Source organism: Micromys minutus, assembly GCF_963924665.1.
Source record: "Micromys minutus genome assembly, chromosome: 3".
Classification (NCBI taxonomy): domain Eukaryota; kingdom Metazoa; phylum Chordata; class Mammalia; order Rodentia; family Muridae; genus Micromys; species Micromys minutus.
Window position 1 is genome coordinate 39,860,300 of NC_137972.1, and position 24,951 is coordinate 39,885,250.

Genomic DNA, 24,951 nt, shown 5'->3' on the forward strand with positions numbered 1-24,951 from the left:
AAATACTACATTACTTTTTTTTTGTGAATAGGTGGCCAGAAAACAAGTACCTATGACATTTGATTCTGTGTAACATCAACCAAAATTTGGGTAATGATTTAATTTAAGTGGGAAACAGTATGCTATATTACTGACACCCGAGTATGAAAATTCGAAAGAATAGTTTGATTAATACTTAAGACATCCAGTTCTTTCAAAATTACTGAAATTAATGGTGTTGGTTCCTTATCGTAATGGGTGCTGTACTTGCTGTTAAATATACAGTGAAAGCCAATAATAAATGTATCTCCTTTAAAACCATAAAATAAAATAAAGTAAGATACTATCTTAATTTGACCTATGTTAGAATTTTATATAAGAAGGTAGGATGTGTGAATATTAAAGATAAAACCTTAGATAATAATAAAAATAAAATATGTATCCCATTAGTGAGTTACTTTGTATATGGAATTTATTATTTATGATCTCCTCCCTCCTTCCTTTTTTCCTCCTTATCTCTACACACTGATGTATGTTATCATGAACTATGGAGCAATGCTTCAGTTAGCAGGAATGTATGTGTGTATAGTTATCTCAGACTTTTAAAGTATATTATATCATGCTTGCACAAAGTTCCTCATAGTGCATGCATATATGTATAGTGGCAATAGATATTATATAGCTATATATCGTGAATTACCTATTATATATGAAAGTATATATAAATATAATTAATTTTATATTCAGACCAAATCAAATCATTTTAGGTGACATGTTTTTCCAGTAATTGTGAAAGTATCCCTGAATACTCTGTGTTTAATTAGGGAGCAAGTAGAAAATTACTGTATCTATAGTTATTACAGGGTAAACATCCTTCCTATGATTTCCTAGAATCACGTGGGATCAGTATTATTCTCTCAAAGGTCAAACCCAACTGATCTAAGTGATAAGAATGGCTGCTTTGGCACTTCTGAAAAGTGACATCAGACACTGGCACAGGTTTCATTGCACAGTGAATCCCATGAAGGCAGATATTGAGAGAAATGCAAATCTGTCACCTGTCCTGCACATTCCTCCAACTGGCCACTTCAAAGCTTAAGTCAGCTCCTCAGTTGTCAAAAGAAAGTTAGAAAAGTCAATAGACTTGGGGAATTGAAATTACATGGCAGAGGGACACTGTAGTTTAGTACCAATTTTCTTTTTACACATTGAAATGGAAATGGTTCACTAAAAGCTTCTTTGAGCTTAGTTGCTATAATATTTACTTCTAAATTATTATCTTTAATAGTAATAGTGCTTTGCAGTTCTAAAACATTCTGTTCCAAAAAGATAAAAATATTTTTATATACATTAATTCAGCTCTACTTAAAATCTTATCCACAGAAGCACTGTTGTTCTCTGATCTACAGACTTCTAAATGGGTTTAAAAATACTGTTTGGTCAACAGGATCATTTAAGGCAGGTAGACAAGAAAACATCTGAAAAATGAATGAATTGTTGAGTTGGCAGTGTCAAGCTTTGTTTTTTTGGAACAAAATAGTAGAAGTTTAAACGTCTGCCTTGGTAGCTTCATGACCTACTTACAAAAACCTTTAAATACACTGTGTTCAACTGGTCATTTCAGCCCATTATGGGTTCACAAAAATATCTGGATAAAAGAGCCCTGTACTTTATATGTCCCCAATGGGATTGACTTAGCAAGGATATGTATTCGTCTGAACGAGAGTGGGCAGGGTAAAGGGAAGTAGTGAAAAGAGAGAAAACACAGCCTGGGATTATTGGTAACCTCAGAGTATGTCCCTGCATATATCATTAGAATATTTATATTCTTAGAAGGGAATTCGGACTCTGTCTATTTTTATTTTGATTATTACATCCTAAGACATGATCATGAATATATAGTAATATTTTCTTAATAAATAAATACAGGGCAGTAATTCTATTCACTTCAGAGTGTGACAAAAACTATCCTAAACATCATAGCACTGTATTGAATGTACCTTCAGCAGACACACCTTCTAAAAATATATATTGTAATGAAACAGAATTCAGAATATGCCCTTTATACAAAATATCAGAGTATTATGTCATCTTCCTGACCCAAGTATGATAAAGATATATATTCTATTTGTTCCATTATTCCCTAGGCTATATAAGAGAATAATAATATATAAAAAAATGCTATGACTTTCGATAATAAAGTACATGACTTAAGATATACAGGCCTAAGTTAAAAACAAATGATAAATATGTTAATAAGGTCAATAACTGAAATCTCACTTTAATAAACTGAATTATTAAGATATTGCACCACATGCATACTATTAAATACTATGTAGCTTAGAATATGTAAAATAAGAGTTTTTAAATCTTACTACTATGAAATGAAGATCACTAGGACATAAAAGGGTGTAAAGTAGTCTTATAAATAACTCTTACATACTTTACTTCATCCTCCTTTCTCCCTTCTCTAAAATCTATGCATTAATTGTAATTTTTACTCTTAGGTGAGATTAGTGTCTCTATACCTTATGAACATTCATATTTTCTACACCAACTATGAGATATTCCAAAGTTTTATGAAAATTTAAAGACAAGATTGTATGGAGTTAAAAGATATATTTAGCTTCTTAAAGTTTAATGATATACAGCAATATTTATGATCTATGGGATGTGTTCCAACAGGTCACATGATTTTAAATGACAACAGAATACAGAATTTAGCACGGTCATTTGTAGAGAGTCATAAACAGACCCTTTGGCTTGTTTATTGAATAAAAACTGGTCTACCTCATAATTTTCTTCATTTTAGTATTATTGCTGCAAGCCTCTGACACTGGTTCTCTGACTCTCAGTAGAGTTTAAGTATACACATAGAATCTAACATGAAATCTAAATGTCTTGCTAGAGAAAAGTATACAGGGCTCTGGAAGATTTCATTCCAAACCCAAAAAAAAAAAAAAAAAAAAAAAAAAAGTGGTCATTCTGTCATGGATTGATCTTGGGCCTATGAGAATAGGAACATATGAGACAATTTATAGATCATGTTCAGTAAAACCTATGATTCTAAGATTCTATACCACCATTTTTCCATCAGTTAGGCTGTCAACCATTAACACAGAACACGAAGGGTGTTTTTGAAGGATCCTGCAATATTACACCCAAATATATGTCACTCTGGTATACTGTAAATTAACAAGAATGGACTAAGTGCTGCAATGCTAAACTGTAATTTCAAGGAAGCAGAGCCTTCAAACTAATTTTTCCTAACAAGAGATTCTGGTCCACCAGAGTCAGCAAATCACTCATTCTACTTGCTTTAATCTTCAAAAATAAAAGTAACCTGATATTAATCAATTCTATTTTTTGCTTGTTTCCATCTTACAAGGCACAGGGTTCATTCCAAGCCATGCAGAAATCACCATTCTACTGTGCAAAATACTGTAAGAGATAATTCATGAGTTGAAAATAAAAATCAATGAGATCTACTGCTAAATTTGTTGCCATTTTGTCCTTTGACAACCATAATGATTATTATGAGCCACGGATATTTGAAAATCAATGGTGAAGGAAGGACACTATGACTTTCTCTTTGCTTTACAAAAGTACATTCAACTGCAAAGGCATCCTCTCTCTCTGTAAACCTACAGCAAGAATCCTGTTTATCAACCCAGACAGTGTGTCAAGGCTAGAAAATTTTGTATACCAGGCCGCATTAAGTTAGCTTTTGTCTGCCTTCTGTTTCTCATATAGTTTATCTACTTTTCTACATAGGCCTTTCATGTCTGCTCAATACATAAAAATGATGTTGTGACATTTCTTTGACTCTTCATTTTCTAACAGAGGAAGGCAATCAAAGTTAAAAATAAACAAAAAAGGTATGTGTAAATTAAGGCTGCTTCTTTCTTGTACATTATTTTATTTTGTTTTAATTTTTTTACAATTCAGCTATTTGCCCCCTCTATGTCCAACCCCTGATAGTTCCTTCTCCCCCTGTCTTCAAGGATTTCCCCCCAAGCACCACCCCCCAAACTACCCCCAACTCATCACCTGTCCGACCTCCCAATTCCCTAGGACCTCATGTTTCTCCCGGGTTATGCAAGAGTCTTCTCTCACTGAGACTAGACCAGGCAGTCCTCTGCTATATATGTATCTGTGGCCTCAGTCCAGCTAGTGTATGGTGCCTGGTTGGTGGCTCAGTGCCTGAGAGATCTCTGGGGTCCTGGTTAGTTGAAACTGATGGTCTTCCTATGGGGTTGTCCTCCTTCTCAGCTTCTTCCAGCCTTTCTCTAATTCAACCACAGGGGTATCTGACTTCAGTCCATTGGTTGGGTTTAAGCATTTGCTTCTGTCTTAGTGAGCTGCTTGTTGGGCCACTCAGAGGGAAGCCATGCTAGGCTCCTGCCAATAAGTACACCATAGCAACAAAAACAGTGTCAGGCCTTGAAGCCTCCCCTGGAGATGAATCTTGTATTTTTGGACTCTGAATTCTCAGGAACACTCTGGGTCTTTTGAAGGGAAAGTTATGGCCCACCAACACACCAACAAGAACTTTTACAAGTCAAGATTACTTTAAAACTATTTATTGATAAAGTTAAATTTGCAATCAGAACTTAGTTAAGTCAGAACTTAGCTCTGTGCTGAGTAATTATATATGGAAGAACATGTGCTTTGTATAAATTTCTTTGAATATATTCATTAAAAATATCTTACTGTCTTCAACATTCTACTAGATAAAATCATTTCAAATTTTTGTGCACTAATGCCTGAAGTTTACCAAAACATTTTTCAGAGGTATTTCTAGGTCCTTAGTCAGGCTTTGATTATGGTCTCTCTTTTTCTAATTATGTTGAGATTAAAGATTGTGGTATATGAGATTATGGACATTCCTCAAGTTAAATACACCTTTGTCTATTACTTTCATGATCCTCTCAAACAGGACCCCCACATTGTAAAAACGAGTTGTTAAAATGATTACCTATTGTGTTATATTATCATAATCTCTGATCAAACTGCAAATTTTCCAAGATCACAGCTTGGATATTCATATTCATGGCCATCAGTCAATAAACAAAAAATCTCAACAATAATTTGAAAGGAAGTTTACTTTTAAGGCTTTCACATCTCTTAAACACGCTGACATGCCACAAAAGGCACTTGAAACAAGAACTAGTATACAAAAAGAGAAATTTACCACAACCAACTGAATACACCTGTGTATTTCTTTGGGGATAGGTAAAAGAGGGGGTACACAAGGAAATGACCATGGAAATCTAAATCTGTTACAGTTCTCTCTAAGCACACAGGGTGGGTGGGGGAATCAGAGTCACACAAATTAAGTGACCAAATTCACACTTCACACTCATACCATAAGATGTCAGAGATCATATTTGAAAGCATGAATTATTCTCTTCTTGGAGAGGGTGGATGATTCTGCCCATGATGTCAGACATTTTTGTCTCTGTGTGAACAGCTTTCCCAATCATAAAGGGACACAAACATTCATTGAATCCTAATCATCTTAGAAACTACATTCTTGCAAAGGAGTGTGTCCAGTAGATAATGTCATTTATCCAATCCCTGGCAGATACAGATATATTAATCTTAATAAGACAGTTGGATGGAGGAAAATGGATGGGAATGACTTCAAGATGCCATTCAGTAGAGTGGTGTTATAATCCCATCCTAAACTGAGAACTGTAAATTTACTTCCTTTGAAATGGACTTGATTTAACAAAATCAACTTCCTCTGAATCAGTTTTTCCACTCAATCTCCTAGAAACATTTCAGATAATACACAAGGAAAGTAGTTCAAAGGATTAGAAACATCAAAATTGGGAAACGGGTCAAGAAGACAGACTAGCAATCTGTAAAAGTAGCTGCACATTTTTCCCTGGAACTTGTTTACTATCAGCCACCCAAGCAGACAAGATATACCCACACATTTGTCTAGGAATCCATTGTCACATTAAGGAAATCCAAATCTAGTGACACTATACTCACTTTATTTACAATAATTGTATGTTTAAAGACTGCCAACTAGCAAAGCTGAGAGCCAAAAGCATTGTTTTTTTTTTTTTCAGCATATCTCCATTGATCCAGATTTCTTAATTATGTACAGAGTAAATCAGTGATACCCAGACCAATTCTTCTGGAATAAGCCCCAATGTCCTCTTGTAGCACAGTTTTTGCCTATTCATCTACTACTTCCTTTGTGGACCAAAGCCATAACAGTTTTAACCACAGTACACTTGCATCCATTCCTCTACTATTATATTTGCATTTCTTTTCTGCTTATAGGGCACTCAAATTTCTATCCACCAATATAAGATTTCTACCTTCAAGCCCAGAATCTAATGCCTGAAATATTTAGCTTCTATAAATTCTGCTATTGCTTTACAATATGTAACTCAGCATTTTCTATCTAACTGTTAAAAAGCAAGCAAGCAAACAAAAACATACCTTCTTCTCAACTTCTTATATAACCTCACAGAAATAAATCATTCCATCTCACCCTCTAAGCAACAGAGATGTCATAGTCAAATGCACAAGAGTGTGTATTTCTTGTTAACCAGAGGCAAAGTCATGGGGCACTATATCTGATATCTAGAGCCATGAGTACAAGTTACAATTTTACTTTCTTAACTATGCATAAAAATAAAACCAATGGAGTAATTAATTAAATAAATCAAACATATTGTCTTCAGAAATGCTGCTTTAAGACCCAAGTAATTCTCCTGCACTTTGGGTTAAGTTTATATTCAAGGATTGGAGAGCCACAGATTATCAAACATTAATTATTGTCAGTGTGTTTGTATGTATGTATAAATGTATATATGTATTTATATGCATTATATATATATATATATATAGTGTGTGTGTGTATGTTTTCGTGTGTGTGTGTGTGTTTGTGTGTGTGTGTGTGTGTGTGCTGAAATAGGTCATGAACACAAAATCACTTTGGTTGTAGAACACACAAGTATAAAAGACATGAATTAACTCTCGTTACAAATTTTACTTACAACAAATGACCTGCTGCCTTAAAACCTGGAACATCTACTCAATTTTATGGAATTTGGAAAATTAATTTTATCCTCTGCATGGAAACATGAAACACAGGCTATAGATAAAGTGAGGTATGACATTCACATTCAATCTCCAGAATAGTAAACTGCATATACCAAGATGTACAAATGGCAAAAATTTAGGGGAACATGATTATTTCAAGTAATATTTAAAAAGCTATCAAATCATAGTTCTGATGTAGAAGAAGTTACCCATGACTCCAGCTGCACATGTAGCAAAGGATGGCCTTGTTGTGCATCAATGGGAGGAGAGGCTTTTGGTTCTGCCAAAGTTTGATGCCCCAGTGTAGGGGAATATCCGGGCAGAGAGGGCAGAGGGAGTGGGCGGGTGAGTGAATACCCTCATAGAAGCATGGGGAGTGGCGGTAGGATAGGGAGTATGGAGGTGAATCCAGGATAGGAGATACCATTTGAAATGTTAATAAAAGATATCCAATTTAAAAAGAAAAAGGAAAGGAGGAAGCGAGAAAGAAGCAGATAGACTCTTGAAGACAAGGTTTAGGAGACTCTTAAAAAACAAAACAAACAAACAAACATAAACATGGAAAGAGTCAACTATTCAAGGCAGCATTAGTCTATAACTGTTTGTGTAATTTCAACCACATGACCAGGGCACAGCTTATTTCATCTAATAGTGAGAAAAGCACAAACTCTACAGTTCTTGTTTTACAAATAGAAGTTTTGAATTGACTTAGTCTACTGCAGGATCTGTAGCCAAGTTTGCACCTTGCATAAAATTTATCATTTGGCTTAAACACTTCAAGAAGCTCATAAAGTATTGCTGATTAGTTTAGTAATCTCACCCTGTGTCCACAGTGACTGAGAGGCTTATCTGGCCATACAAAGTTCTGGGATGACAATTAAAGTTATAAGAAATTCTCCTGTAGATGTTTTATTTGACTACATGTACATCTCCAAAAGTTGCTTATATATCTTTTTTTGTGATGGGCCTGAAACTTATCTTCCATATAGTTGGACAAATTGTCCTTTGCCTCCTATTAAAAGTAAAATGCTTCAATATCCAGTTGCATAAAAAATGAACTTTCACATGAAAAATTGCAAGTTTAAAATAAAAAAAAATAATACTTAAAACTGAGTCCTGCTTGAGCACCTTTTACATATAATATATAGTGACTATTATTTTTATTTTCAAGATTTACTTGTGTATCAACTTTTACAGGTGCAACTTTTAGAGGCTTTCAGTCCTTTTATGTCTAGACTGAGAATGTGCACTGGATAGGACTGGGAGATGACTTTGGTACATAAAGCACTTACCATACAAGTGTGAGGACTTGAGTTTGAATACCCACAGAAAGCTGGGCAAGGTAGCACATGTCTGTAGTCTCAGTGCTCAGTAGTTCAGTGAGAGGGGAGGTGGAGACAGGGGGATTCCTTCAGAGCTCACCAGCTGGTATTTTATATGTAGCCCATTAGCAATGACCAAAGAGGCACAGTCATAAAACAGGCTGTAACTGACAGCCAAGGTAGTGAGCTTTATATAAATAGCATAGCATGAATATGCCCTCCTCTCTTTACCACCCTCTCCCCACTCTAAACTCTCCCCCTCTCTTTCTCTCTCTCTCATACACACACACACACACACACACACACAGAGAGAGAGAGAGAGAGAGAGAGAGAGAGAGAGAGAGAGAGAGAGAGAGAGAGAGAGGGAGAGATACAGTGCACACAAGAACAGAATGCCAGCATATTATTTTTACCTGAATAAACTTTCTTCTAGAAGAAGGGCCCCCAAGCAACAGGTTAGGCAAGGAATAGATGAGAACAGCTTGTTCCTGACATCCTGACTCCAGAACAACTCTCAGTGGAAAAGAGTGAGACAGGGAGAAGATAGTAAGGTGGAGACTGAGAACCATTGGCTATGGCGAAAGAGGTCTACTGAGATAAGAACCAGGAAAGGAAGGGAAAAAAGCCAGGTATGACCATGAATATATATAATCCACACACTGGACAATTGGATGCAAGAGAATTACTAGGATCTTGTTTAGAATGGCAACAATACTCCATTTTCTCTCCATTCTCAAGGTAATGGGAGGAGTGTTAATGGCATGATTAAAATGGGTCTATCCCAAGGACTAAGAAAGGAACTTGGAAATGATGTTGGCTTTTGCACACTGAGATACAGGGGCATAAAACAGTGTAAGCACTTCTGCATCAAGCAATTTACACCAGGCTTCCACGTTATGGAGACAGCCTGTGCAGTATATATTTGGGTAGTTCACAGTCCAGGAATGCAAAATTTATAGCTACCCCAAATTACTAAATTCTTCATTTTTTTTTTATGAAACCAAATTCCCTGCTTTAAAATTTTTACTTGGAAGGATCTATCACAGAATTTCGTGTCTCACCTCATCATGCCTGGTCCAATCTATTAAAAAAGCCTAGGGTATAATGTGTCTGCAAAGAGAATGGGCTTGCAAACACAGTTCAGGATGTGATAAAGGTCTTTTTACGCTGCCCAGTTCTTGCAGAAATCCAGCTTTTTTGCTGGCACATCCCTACTCACCTGATTCTTTCTGTTCAAGAACAACACTTTTGAGGAGCTGAGGTCATAGTGTACTTTGGATAGCAGAGATATTGTCTGTGAGACAGCAGGGTGGACTGTGTATATGCAAACATGTCCAGACATACTCCTTTGTACATAAAATGAGGATTCATCTGTTCATCTCTTTTATAGCACTTTAAACTTATTTTGAAGACCAACCAAATCACCATGGAATTAAAAGCACCTCTTAAAAGGTGTATGTACTACGCATTTCGAGTCCCCATCTGTCGAACCAGCAGACCCTAAAAGAGGTCCTAGAGCATTTAAACTCACCCTGCTTTTCTTTATAAACAGATTAAGCTCAACCAAAAAACAGTTTCTCACCACTTAAAAAAAAAAACCAACATTTTTAAAGAAATGAGTAGTATCAGCATACATATGAGCTAGATCTTGCCTTTCTAGATTTATGCCTAACTACCTACCCTGCATGAAATGGACACCATCCATATACAGGATTTGAAATTTCTAACTGTTTGAAGGCAAAATATAAAATATGACTACATGAGAACAATACTTTACCGCAGGCAAAATATATTGTTAAGAAAGAGAAGTGCAGAGGGAGTCTGAATAGGAAAAGTATCATTCAAACATAGCCGTAACTAATTTAGCCACTCAGAGATCAAACCTTTGTTTAAGAGCAACAGAAACCTTAAGAACATGTCCAAGACCAGGAATTTGAATGAGCAAGATAAAGACCGGCAACTATTTAAAAAGAAAATTGAGTGCCCCAGAATCATTACACTTAAAAGTCAGCTTTGGTTTGAGGTTGTACCCTCATGGGGGGGCCCAGGAGGGTGGAAGATGAGCATCAAATCCAACTGCTATTATTCCTGATTTCAATGTCTTAAGGAACTTACTTTGTTCAGGGTCCCGAGTTCTCAGTCAGGGTAGGGCTGAGATGGTTCAAGGCTCAGACTTATTACAGTTTGTCTTTCTTGCCTTCTTGTGTCCAAAACCCACTCTTGTCACAGGCAAGTTGAGATTTCTGGGTTTTGTTTGTTTGTTTTTGTTTTCCTTCCAAACCTCAAATTCTGAGAACACATGAGCTCAAGCAGGCATTTATATTGAGACTTCACTCCTTGATCATCCTCCTCAACCAAATCAATGAGAACATACTCCGTGATACACTTTCATAGTCAGCAGGCTGAAGTTTCTCCTGTGCCCTGAGGATTACTGCCTATTCAGGCAAACTTTATCTCCACTCTGGAAATTATGGAGTCCGTGCTGCTCTTGGGCTCACTATGGGAAACACCATTCTGGTGTTTGGCTACAAATGACTTCAAGTTCTTAATAGTATCCACCAACACTGGTTCTTGATGGCAGAGGCTTATGAATTTTATTCAACTTCATTCTTACAATTATTCTACTTTTAATATATATATATATATTTAAAGAAACTTCTATATAAAAATATTCCATAAATCCTTTTCCACAATGATATCAATCTTTAATTTCACTGAGGCACTGCTCATTTGAAAGATACATCAACTATATCACATTCTAATAGCATCTTAAGATCAATTCATCTTGTGTGAATAAGAAATCCTAACTTGATATAGATTGAAAATGGCCCTATTTTGAAATGGTATGCTTTTGTTTCAAAACAAAATACTTGACACCTTTTAAATTAGTACATTTTAAAACTAAAAAAAAATTCATATAGTGTTATGCCAAAATGCCTTTAAAAATCTGTATATGTATCCCTCCTCTTTAAAATAAAATTGTAAGAGAGAAAAACACTAGTTAAACAGAGATAAAAAATGGAATTATATATTTTAGACACTTAACTATTTCAAACTCCCTTTGGGGAGTTTCTAAACACTTTCAACTGCTGCAACACAACAAAGCAAAGAGCAGCAGAAAAAACAAGCTATGAAACTTTCCTACCTGTTTATTTCCTAGTGGCAAAATAAATTACCTTAAAGTTTGGGAATACAAGACCTGCTTTTCTCATACATATCTGCTTGCAAAATTATCTCCTCACATACATATTAACCTTAAAATTTTTCTTGCGGGGTTAGAGAAGAACATAAAGAAATACCCTGACCACCCCAGGCACCACAGATAACACACCCCAACTTCCAAATTAAAAATGAAGTTAATTATTTTTAACTCCCAGAAAACCATTCTGGAAAAAGTCTGATTTGTTTGGTATGAGTCAGTTATCTAAGAGATTTGACAGAAACAGCAAGCGTTAAATAGAGAACGCTCTCAACAGCTTCCTTCAACAGAGTGCAAGGAACAGAAAATGGAACACATCTTGTAAAATCACATTCACACTGAAGCTATAGGGAGAGGGTTTGGGGGAGACCTTGATACTTACAGACTGTAAAGTAAAACTTCCCGGCTCGTCTTACATGTTACAGCAAATCAAACAGAGATTTCAGTTCTCAGCGAGTCCCTCCTTCCACTACACAGATCATCCACGCAGAACAGGCCCTTATGGATTGGTTAGGCAGCTGGGAGATAATGGGACCATATTCTCAGCTGGGACTGAAGCTGCTGAGCGGCTCTCACTGCGCGCTGCGTGGCTCTCTGCCAGCATTAATCAAGGAGGACCCAGCTCCCGTGGTTGTGCTCCCCAACGGATCGACGTAATTAGCGCATGAATCAAAGACACACACCGGGAGAATCGCATACAGCTATAACCAGTCTCTCACATCAAACCTGATTAGGAAATCAAGTTGGTTCTCAGATCAAATGTGTTCAACCTTTCAGAAAGGCACAGCGACAGCACACAGCTGTCTTTAGATATCCTGGGAGGGGTGGAGATTAAGGCTTCCTTCCCACTGGGCAATTTATGTAATTCCTCAACTGTAGAATATAATTGCACTGCTTGTTTGCTACATATGGTGGGTTTGCCCTACGATGATTTGGTTTGTCTGTTCTGGTTTCTCAGCATCTCCCAGAGCGACTGCAGGCTGCAGCGTTATTTCCCCTACGGATTTGATGCAACGTGTGTGTGCGTGCGTGTGTGTGCGTGTGTGTGTGTGTGTGTGTGTGTGTGTGTGTGTGTGTGTGTGTGTGTGTGTGTATTCTTTTCAAGTTTAGTCTATGGGAAGACAAGTTGGATTAAATCCCTTTCCTATGGTGTGTTTTCCATACCTAAATGTACTTCTGTAATGACCAAGAAACAGGATGTTCATGCAGAGGGTCCTGCAGGCTTCGTGGGATCCCTAGGAATCTAAAAGGAGCAGCTGATGCAGATTGTTTTATGACATTTGCATCGCAAGCAAAACACACTTGGGGTTCACAAGTCAGAAGCTCATAAACTGGTTTGCTTTGGCAAGAGGGAGATTTTAGAATATGAGTGTATTTTTAAATGGGGCATATTTCCAACACTTTATCAGAATTCTGCTACACTTGATGTTGCTTATGTGGGCTTCTTTCCAGCCCTTGAAGACATTTCTATAAATTTGACCAAAGTCTGGGTTTGGGGTATAAACATTCTTTTGAAAACGTGTCACTTTTCAACAGGCCAGTGTGCCTGCACACAGAATTCCCACTGGCATGCAAAGTACCTGTACTTAAAGAGCGTAGAGAAGTGAAAAAGCACATCTTAATTTTATTGGGAAAACACAGGTGATCTACATCATGGCATTTCCAGTTTTTGTCTTGGTCGCCTTAATACATCCATTTTATACCTCCCACAAGGAACTTAAGTAGGAAATCAACTTAGATCTCAGATCAAACCTGTTCATCCTTTCAGCAAAAAACACAGCATGCAGCTATGTATACAGTAAAAGACATCGAGCCAGGCCAGGGAGGACCTCTGGAAGTGGCATCCTATGATTGTGTAGAGAAGAAGAAAGTGGGTTTCTCAGGGTAATATAATAGACAACTCTCTTGAGACTGATGCAGGGGGATTACTATTAATTCAAGGCTATGGAAATGAACGTTTGATCGCCCAATTTGAAAGTGGCTACTTGTGTTTGCCACAGGGGGTTCCAGAATCCAGTGTCCTCTAAGTGGTAACTTAGAAAACTTGAACCCCTAAAATCTTGGGTATTATGTCAAAGGGTAAACAAAAGGCAGGTTGGGGCTGGGGTGGAACTTTGACTAACAAAGTCTGCTCAAGAATAAAACATCTAAGTGAAGGGTCAAAGTTTGCCACCTTTATGCCAATGACCAGGCTTTTGTGTTTTTATAGGTATAGTCCTGTTTTATTCAACCTAAGAGGGTTTGTTTGCTTTCTACTAGTTCTGAGGATCAGACCCAGGCCAGGTGCTCCACCAATAAATTACACCCCCAGTATTTGTTTTAGATTTTTCCAGTTTCTCTTCTTATACTAATAATAGAGAGGTGGTCACCCTTGTCACTAGTTTGTATCTGGTATTGGCTTTCAATTTTTCTAGCTTCTCTTCTTGTACTAATAATAGAGAGGTGGCCACCCTTGTCACGAGTTTGCCTCCTATAGAAAGTATTTGTGCTCACTACAAATCAATCAGTTTCAGGGCTTTGAAGCTGTCACTTAGAAACAGGTGACAGGGAGATCAAGACTCCCTGCTAACTTTGTTACTGACTGGTTGACTGGCTCGCCTATATGATACTTGCCTAGTAAAAGATGTGCTTCCCAGATAGTCCAGAATCCTTATCAACTCTAGCACTGCAACCCTGTTGTTAGTTGTGACAGAGCACTGTGTCAGGAACAAAGGGACCGCAATTAAATGCACCTAATATTGTCCTAAACTTCATTACCTCAAATTGGTTCAGCCATGTATTTGCAAGTATTTCCCAGTCAGTTGTATTAAGTCAACCTACTTCCTTTATTCTTTGGGTGTTGCAGTGTGGTGAACATCTTAAAACCAACTGGTCAATATTTCACTTTTGTTAATCTTATCAAGATCATCATTATTGAGACTTTAACACATCTACTTATGAAGCTTCTGTGAGGTGCTGACTAAAATAGTTTAATTAAATAGCAATTGTATGTCTCCGGCATGTTAGCAACACGTACTTCTGGAGCAGATGAAAAGAGGAGCAAATTAAAATACTAAAGTGTTTATTCAGTGGTACAGTTGAAATAAATAGCTTAATTGGTTTTGGGTTCCATTCATGCTCAGCTTGGATGGTAATTACTTTGATTCATCATTGATTAAGGTAGGTGATACATTCACTTTGACATCATATGCTTTGCACTTATTTTTAATGGCAGGTGATAATTTCTAACTAAAATTTCTAACTACCACGAATTCTTCATATATCTTTTCCTTGAGACATACCACTTAAAATATGAGGTGATTTAGAATAAAAGGCTAATCCTACCACATTTTTTTAAATTTCATGCTAAGCCAGTTATGTTCCAATAAATATGCTGAAGAGAGATGGGAGAAACCCAAACAAATAATTATTGCTGCAAAACTAAAACAACGTATCTGAGTCTGAATCTGAATTTATTTAAAAATATTTGTTTGTGTGTGTATGTGTGTGTGTATGTGTGTGTGTGTGTGTGTGTGTGTGTGTGGTATATGTCCATACATCTATGCACTGAAACTGTATGATGCTGCTTTTTGTTTGAATGTTGAAAAGCCTGCAATTTTAACAACTCTTGTCAAGAATAATAAGAACCTGGGGAACAGGGCTCCTGAGGTCTCTTTCTGGCCATAATACAAGATTCAGCAAGTTAAATAAAGCTTGGAGCCTCAGCAATTCTAGGAACAAAAGGAAAGTTCTGGCAACAATTTCCCAACAGGTTGAAACTTAATCAATATTTTTAAATGCTTTGGAGTCTTCAGCAGTGAGTCACCAGATGTGCATACAATTGCTCAGTGCATCCTCCCGAAAGGGGACATATTTTCCTCTTCTTCGTTTCTCTCACTAAAAATCAGAGTCAAAGGCTGAGACAACTATGACTTTCCTCCAGCTGGTAACAAGTTTTCAAAAGAAGAGAAATCTTTCAAAAATCCCTGCCCAGGACACCCACTGGAATGACAATCTATATAGCAGAGACAAAACTTTCTTTTCCAAACACAAGTAATCCAACCTATAATTATATGCCAAGATACAAGTTAACGGTTCAGAACTATAAAAGGAAGTCTGGCCCTGCTTCTTTCCAAAAGTCGATCATATTTCTACAACAATAACCCCAAGGGGTCATGTTGAGAAAATTAAAATTCTCTAGGGAAAACAATCCATGTCAAAATGTGTCAAAATGACACTAAAGGAGCCCATGATTTAATGGGTGCACCATCTACAAGTTATTATTTCAGATATTTTGAGTGAGCATTCGTCAAATGAATGTATGGATTTTACATATGTATGTGTCTATGTATGTAGTTTGTATGTACGTATGTATGTACATGCCTTTTAATGTGTTTTAAATAACATTGACATACACGGGGTAATTCTTATAGTTATGAAAACTGAAAAGCAAATGCTGATTTTTTTTGATCAGCTAATAAGTACCAACAATCTTTACTCTAAGAACTTTTCATTCCCTTCTAATATAAAGGAAAAGTTTTAAAAGACTGATCTGTGCTTGTTACAACTGGTAGATGCATGCTCTGGCTGCCCAATGTCTTTACAATGTACAGGACAGTCCTCAGTCACAGAGAATTACTAGTACATCAAAGGTTCCCTTGTAAGAAACCCTGACAGGAAGATAGAATGATGGGATTTTCTTTTTTCATGGATAAAATATGTATTTACATTCAAATGTTATTCCCCTTGCCCCACTCCCATTCCCCCTTCCCTTGCCTCCATGAAGGTACTTCCTCTCCCAACTATCCTCTCTCACATCAGTGCTATGGCATTTCCATACACTGGGAAAAAGAGCCTTCACTAGACCAAAGGCTTTTTCTCCCACTGATGCCAGAAACTGCTACCCTCTGCTACATATGCAACTGGAGCAATGGGTCTCTCCATGAGAAGTCATTGGTTGGTGTTTTAGTCCCTGGGAGCTGTGATAGGTTTGGTTGGTTGATAATGCTTTTCTTCCAATGAGGTTGCAAACTCTTTCAGCTCCTTCAGTCCTTTCTCTAACTCTTTCATTGGGCTCCCTGTGCTCAGTCTGATGGTTAGCTGCAAGCATCATGATCTGTATAAGTGTGGCTCTGGCAGAGCCTCTGAGGAGGCATCCATATCAGGCTCCTGCCAGTAAGCAGTTCTTGGTATCAGCCATAGTGGGTGGTGGGTTTAGTGGCTGAATATCAGATGGATCCCCAGATGAGGAAGTCTCTGAATAATCTTTTCTTTAATCCCTGCTCCTCTATTTGTCTCTCTATTTCCTCCTGTGAGTGCTTTGTTCTCCCTTCTAAGGACTGAGTCATCTACATTCTGGCCTTCCTTCTTTTTGAGCTTCATGAGGTCTGTGAATTGTTCCATGGGTATTCTGAGTTTTTGGGGCTAGTACCCACGTAGCCGTGAGAGCATACCATGAATTATGGAATTTTCAAAAGCTAAGAAAACAAAGTGGCCATATGAGTTGTTGTATCCCTAGATATGGCCACCTGCAGTAATCTACTACACTGTCCTTTCAATATTACTTTAGAGTTTGAGACCTAATTTTTGAAAAGAAATTTTTTTCTCTCATATTTATTCCTCTCATATATTCTTGGATATATGACCCTCCACTGGATGATAGACAACCTAACAGAGGTTACACCCATTAAGATACAACAACAACAAAAACAAAACAAAACAATAAAACTGATAATTAACCAAAAGCTCCTCACAGAGGGTTGAGTCTTTATGACCATCTTGATCCTTGATGTTAGAATTCTGTTTGGCTCAAATTTAGACAAGTCTTATGAATGCCATTGCATCCACATTAGTTCCTATTTGCAACTTCCTTGTGTTCTGTGTTCTCAAAACACATTTCCTTATACATGTCTACCATCTCTCGCTCTTCAAACATTTCTTCTCCATCTTCTAAAATCTAGGCTGATTTATGCTAGGAGGCTATTGATGCAGATCATTCTTCAGTCTCTTTCCCCTGAATCTTGATCAGTTGTGGGTTTTTGGTGAAATTTGACAGATATAAAAATTAATCCACAGGTATAAGGATAATTTTTAGGAATGGCTGTAATACCATGTCCATTTAGCAGAACAACAGTTGTAGGTTTTGACCCAGGATTTATGACCAATACAGTCCCGTTCCCCTTTTATTCACTATGACATCAATGACTTATGGATTTCAGTTATGCAGTAGGCCCTACATACACCTAGAAAGTCCTTTCTGTTGTGGTGGTTGTTGTTTTCTTTTTTTTTTTTGTTCTTTTGTTTTCTACACTTGTGATCCATTTCACAACTGGGCATACTTTGTAAGATCGGACATCACTGTAGCTTGCAGAGTTCACATCTGAGTAAGGCAGATGATTTCTCTTTTCCCTTTGCTGGTGTGCATTGTATCTTCTAGCCCCATGAAAGCTAGCAAGTAAGGATAGGCTTGTAGGTATGGACTATCTAAATTCTTTCATATTCTCCAACTTAAATATGTGGTCCTTAGGTCAAAGTTCTGGAGGGCAAGCAAGAACACTGGGAATTCTCTTTAGGGTTTGGTAGTCAATGAGACATCACTAACTAACAATTCCAAAAGAGGTAACCCATTCCTAGCACTAGGCAAACTTTTTGGCAGCCCATAATGTGTATTATTTCCATTGTCACATTATCAGATAAATCTTTACTAGTACATGTCAAGTATATCTTCATATCTGAATGTCACACCAGTCTTTATTGTTCTTTTCCTGTATCCTTTCACCAACACAACAGACGTGACTCATAGGCAAATTAAATTCCATTTATATATGTTCTTTCTGTCTCTGAACTTATCTCTAAATAGATGAGCATCTTTTTCTACGCTCTCTTCTCAGAACTCTCAGCTTCCAAAATAGATACCATTTGACGATAGTTGCTACTTGTTATAAACACACTGTGATTCACTAACTTTTGTTAGAAAATCGGTTTTACACTGCCTTTGTTTATTGAGTCAACAAATATTTATTGAGCACCTACTGAATTCATTCCTGATTTAAATTATTGCCATTTAAAATGAATCTTTCAGCATCTCCTTCCCTTACAGATTCAAATTTTATGCCATTCTTTCGTATCCCTCCCATCATCCTATTTGGCTCAGACAGGGTTTACTGCATTTCTCATCATTCATGAAGGTCAGTATTATTTATAATCAGCTGTTTCCCTAATATGGTGTATCATGGATGCCTCTCATCTGCATCTGAAACCTTTGGTCAGCTCTAGGGTGCATGGGCACTCGGTACATGGCGGGGGCTTTTCATTTTACTCTTTGGCAACCCTTGTGTCAACTATAAAAAGCCTTGCTCAGGTTTTTGCATGAGAGGAGTCATAGATAACTGTTGTTATTTTTAAGGGCAACTGCCTGCCATTAGAATGATGGAGACAGGACAAGATGATAAAGCAGATGTCTCAGTGACAAGAGCAGAGCTGAATTCACAGAGTTCTTTATTTATGGTTACTGCGGATTTAGAGCACATAGAGTGTCGATTAGAATGGGTCTAACCTATTACATATGCTGCGTGGAGAAACAGGGTGAAGCTCATTTTTCTTTATCTGCTTACTTTGAAGAAATTAACTAATGTGTTTGTTTCTCTCATTTCATTTACAGAAACAAAGGAAAACACTTGAATTTAGAATACAGGTTAAATCACATATTAAGACAGAGTCCAGGTGTCTGTCCTTCATTTGTAACTTATCCAATCTTTTATCTATATGTTCTGGCAACTTGATAGGCAGGAACAATCACAGAAGCTATCTTTTATTTTAGAAACATGAACTTCACATACCTGACGTGGGATAGCTGCATAATTTCTTGTAATTTAAGTATACAACTACTCATGCTAAATTATATATGTATTTTTAAAAGATTTTCCAACTTTAAAACACATAGGAAAACTTTAACATTCCTTTGAAATATTGATCTAAGCATATAAAATGTTAACAGTATTAATATTAATTTTGTATTTCTTATATCTCTGACCTCTTCTCCTCTACAATAGTATGTATGTTTATTAAATCACTTTTGAGTACACAATATGTATTACTTGATTTCTTCTGTAAACCGAGTTTCCAATGATATACCAACTATTTTTTTTCAAATAATAGTATTTACCTATATTCCCATTATCCAATTATCCAAACCAAGGAACTGAACACTGACACACAATTACACTTCCTGATACAAGCTACACTCTCATAGTTTAGATTGAGTCAGTACAGACTGCACTCTCTGGATGGGTGCATTTTGTCTGTGTCCCTGTTTTAAGATCTAGTTAAGGTCCATAGAGTGATTGTGTGTGTGTGTGTGTGTGTGTGTGTGTATGTGTATGTGTGTGTGTGTGTGTTTTCCTATTTTCCTACTTTTCTAGTATAAAGGAGAGTCTCTATACTTCTACTCTCTTCGAAAAGCATAAAGAACCTCTTATACCCAATTTGTTTTTTAATTGTTTCTTCCTGACTAAAAATAAATATCAACCACATTATGTACAAATGATTATTGAAGATTTCGGTCAATTTCACTATGTATATATGACATGTTATCTATAGTGCAAGGAATAAAGAATAATTTAAAATCACATAACTTCACTAAATTCATTAATAGAGAGCTTAACTTTGTAGCCAAGGCTGGACTGGAACTTATCATGTAGAAGATCAGGCTTTCCTTGGACTCGAAGAGATCCCAATGCCTGTACCTCCAATGTGCTAGAATGAGGGTATGTACCGCTGTAATCAAGTACATTCAGAACATTCTTAATATGCCTCAATAATATCCATAATTAACCATATCTGAATTTTCTCTCTGGAATGCTCCAAAACACGTGCTGTTCTTTTTTACAAAATATGAAAGTATGGCAATGAATAACATTCAGAAAATATGACATTTCGGACTTATTCTCAGAATCAGATGTCAACAGTTTCATGAAGCTATTCATAAAAGTGATCTGAACCAGAGAACATGAGAGGTAAACACAAACTTTGTTCATTCTTTAAAGGAAAGGAGAAAATACACAAGACAAAGGATGGATAGCTTTCCCATCAATGCTTGAATCTGAAGAATTAGCCAACACATCTGCTAATGCTAAAAATGTTCCTTACTGGATTAGAGTTACTTTGAAGTTTTTCCTGACACACTTAATGTGACAAAGCCAAAACATCCCTCATAGACATTTTATTGTGCACCACTTATTGTTTTTTAAATTCTTCTGCTTTGTTGTAACCTTTTCACTTGTGAATGAATAAAAAAATGAAAAAAAAAAACTACTTTATGCTTATGGTAACTAGTGGAATTTCAATGCATGCTATCAAACCTCTAAAAGAATTAAGTTCTGACAAAAATATATTCATATTGTGCTATGCCAAAATGCATTTAAAAATCTGTATATGTATCCCTCTTTTATTTAAGATAATGTTGTAAGAGAGAAAAAATTATTTGGAATTTATTCTGAACAGTGATGTCAGGATACCTGTTTCAAAATGGAAATCAAAACATAACATGTTTTTTCTAGATATACTTGAGTGGCTTCCTATTAATTATCTAGTAAGGCCAAACTTCTACACCTTCATGCAAATTCATTCTCAGATGACCTCTTTTGAAAATGACTTACATTGTTCACAGATTTGTACTTTATAATCCATTTTCAACCAGGGTGGCTCTTACTTTTTTTTTTCCTTTACAGATCCATGAACTACGGTCTTAATTTTACTTGTAATATGTTCCCATATTACAATGAGAAGATAATCCTGACAGCCTTTTAGAAGTATCTCCAACAAAAGAGGTTCAGAGTGAAACTGAAGGCAGGAAGCAACCCACTATCCTAAATTAGCCACTTGCTGGGTAAGCTAGGGCATAAACTACTCCTCTGTGCTTGACTTTGTAGAAAATGCAGATAATGACATTGCCAAACTTGAGCAGATGATAAGGGATTTACATGAGCTAAATAATGTAAAGCTCTTAAATATGCCTGGCACACTAAGCACTCAATGAATGATAGCTGTAAGAGAGATGAAAGCAACTCCTTTCCAAATACTCGTTTTAAAATTCCAAATACATAGAAAAGTAGAATGAGGTGCCTGCTATTGCCAGCTTAGGTGCTGTACTTACACTTCATGACACTTCAACTGTTCAGTCTTCCTGTATTCAACCCAACCATTAATCCTATAGAACTATTTTCAGATCAGCCAATGCCAAACCCATTGTGTTTCCCCCTCTTCCACTGCTTCTAACCTTATAGACAGCTCATTGATGTCTTCCCTGAATGTCCAAGATACTTAAACTGCATTGTAATCACGCATGTCTCTGTTTTTCCATACCATTAAGACATCCTGAAGGTAGACACACGGCTCATTTTGTGCATCTAGAAACTGTCTCAGTGGTGATGCCCAACAATTGTTTAGAGAGCTTCCTAAGATTTGTAAAAGAGCCATTAACCCGGGATATGCTACTATGTATTAAGTCAACTCCAATTATTTACTAGCCACATGCACTCAGATAAGTTTTAGCACATAGTACACTTCCTATGAGGACTGATTGTCACATGCAACATGAAGGCAAACTTCCAAGAAAATGGTGGGCTAACTTTATTGTTTCATTGTCACTGATAAGGTGGTTCAAAGAAACAAACAAAAATATGCAAATAATATGTGCCTATATGCTGATGTTAAAAGGACACAAACTGTGAGACAATAATGAGAGATTTATGCTGCTGGTGGAATGCACAAGGCCTGAGTTTGGGTGGCTCTCTGGGATGTGGTGCAGTTCGTCCCATATCATATGAATGGACTTCCTGGAGCTGTGGCAGAGATCACTGCAGGATACCAAAACCCATGTTTTCATTTCCCACAGTGATAAATGATACACAGCACAGAAAACTTCAAGACCTCTACCATGAAAGAGACTGAAATTCAGAAAAATCTATCTCTGTATCCAAACTGTTATATCTCTAAAAGTTATGGGGAAAAAAAAGCCCCACCTTGCAAACACCCAGTATCCAAGATAAATGTTCTGTTATTAATATATTGTAGTAAATGGTGAAAAGGCCATTGTGGATGTGGTCAGTATAAAGATTTTCACATAGTGAGGTTATTCTAGATGCATGAATAGTCCTGAGGCAATCACAAAGCTTGTTAAAGAGATAAAAAGAGACAAAGAAGAGAAGAGGAGAGGGAAATGGAAAGAGGCAAGCCACGCTATTGCTTTAATACAGCAAAAGCCCCAGGATGAGAAATACTCATTACTTCCAAAGGGTGACCTACTTCTCTGAACTGGTATCACTAGTATTTCTACAGACATATGTTAAATAGACACTAGCCCTCAAAATGGCAACGTTAATGATAATAATAGTAATAATAATTATATTATTATTATTATCATTATTACTATTATTATTCTTGGTGTTTAAGACACAGAGTTATTGGACCTTTGTTATGATATAAGTAAGAAATTAATATAGAAAATATAACATATCAACTGTAGCCTGATACATATAAATACCAAATTTATGCTTCCTAGTGCTGGTTCAGTAATCTAAAAGTGAAAGTTAGAAATTGTAAAATCCCCATAAACATACTTGAGATATAGCAGATATGAATTTACAACATCTGCATCAGAATTTATCTGCCATCATGGTCACAAAGCTCTTTAACAGTTAACTCCAAATCTTCTGTGAATGCATCATACAAGAAAAAACATTTGGAAAGATATACAGAACTGCAGTCATCAAATGATATAAAAGAACTAAACAGAATGGTGTGATAGCTAGAGTGAAATAGATACTTAAGTTCAGTACAGAAATAAAAGGCATGAATCTATGAGGGTGGTCTCAGCTATGGCTCCTAGCAAAAGTTCAGACTGGCATCTGCTATAAACTTTCAAGAATTCTAGTCGAAGAAATAGGACACCAACTTGGCCACAAAACTTTTGATCTATAATTTGTCCTGCCTACAAGATATGCTAGAGTAAAGAAGAAGAATTTGTGGGCTTGGCCAAACAGTGTGGTCTATCTTGAGACCCATGCCATGAGAGGTAGACCACCTCTGACACTACCCAGAAGGTCAGAATCCAGAGTCTGCATAGACAAGAGATGTAGGATATAACCAACCAAGTGAACAAATAAAAAGTCAATAAAATTATTGCTAATAATATTCTGCTATACTCATAGATAGAAGACTCCTAGCCCAATTATCATCAGAGAGGCTTCATGCAAGAAGTGATAGAAAAAGTTGCAGAGATTGAAACAGTAGGGAGAGCTCAGCAAATTCTGAGGAAGAGGGAAAGAATTATAAGAGCTAGGGGACTCAAGGACATCACACACACACACACACACACACACACACACACACACACACACACACACATACACACAGAGCCAGAAAACAAACACCCCTCCCAAAAAAACAGAATCAATTAATCTGGGCCTTTATGGGCCCACAAAGACTGAAGGGTCAACCAGGGAACCTGCGTATATGCTACAGTTGTATAGCTTAGCCTTCTTTTGGGAACTGCTAACATTGTGAGTAGAATCTGCTTTTGACTCCTTCACTTGTTTTTGGGACCTCTTTCCTCCTACTAGTCTACTAGCCTCCTACAGCCTTATTATGAGGCAGGTACTTAACCTTATTGAAACCTGATGTCATGTTTGGTTGATATCCCTGAGAGACCAACCCTGTACTGAAGGGAAATGAAGGAGGAACGGCAAATATGGGAAGAACGGACTTAGAAGGAGAGAGGGATGGTTCTGCGTAAAATATATGAGAGAAGAACAAATTTTTAAAAATATTTTCAAAAGAAAAATAGACAATGCAATTTTAAAAGTTCTATATATTTAATTTGAGGAAAAATTTTAGAATATTAAAAGAATCAAATTAGGAAATTTTTTGTGTATGAGGAAGTGTTTGGTCTCTTGATGTGGATGATACAAACTCAGGAAAATATACATTTACTAAGACTTGCCACACTGTAAACTCAGTGTCCATTTTCAACAAATGGTGCTGTTTCTACTGGTGATCAGCATGTAGAAGAATGAAAATCCATTTTTTTTTTGCCCTGTAAAATGCTAATGTCCAAGTGGATCAAGGACCTCCACACAAAACCAGATACATTCAAAGTAATAGGAGAGAAAGTGGAGAAGAGCCTGGAACACATGGGCACTGGAAAAATTTTTCTGAACAGAGCACCTATGGCTTATTATCTAAGATTAAGAATCAATTAATGGGAACCCATAAAATTGCAACATTTCTGTAAGGCAAAGAAGACTATCCAGAGGGTAACCAACTGATAGGGAAAAATCTTTACCAATACTACATTTGATAGAGGGCTAACATCCAATATACACAAAGAACTCAAGGAGTTTGTCT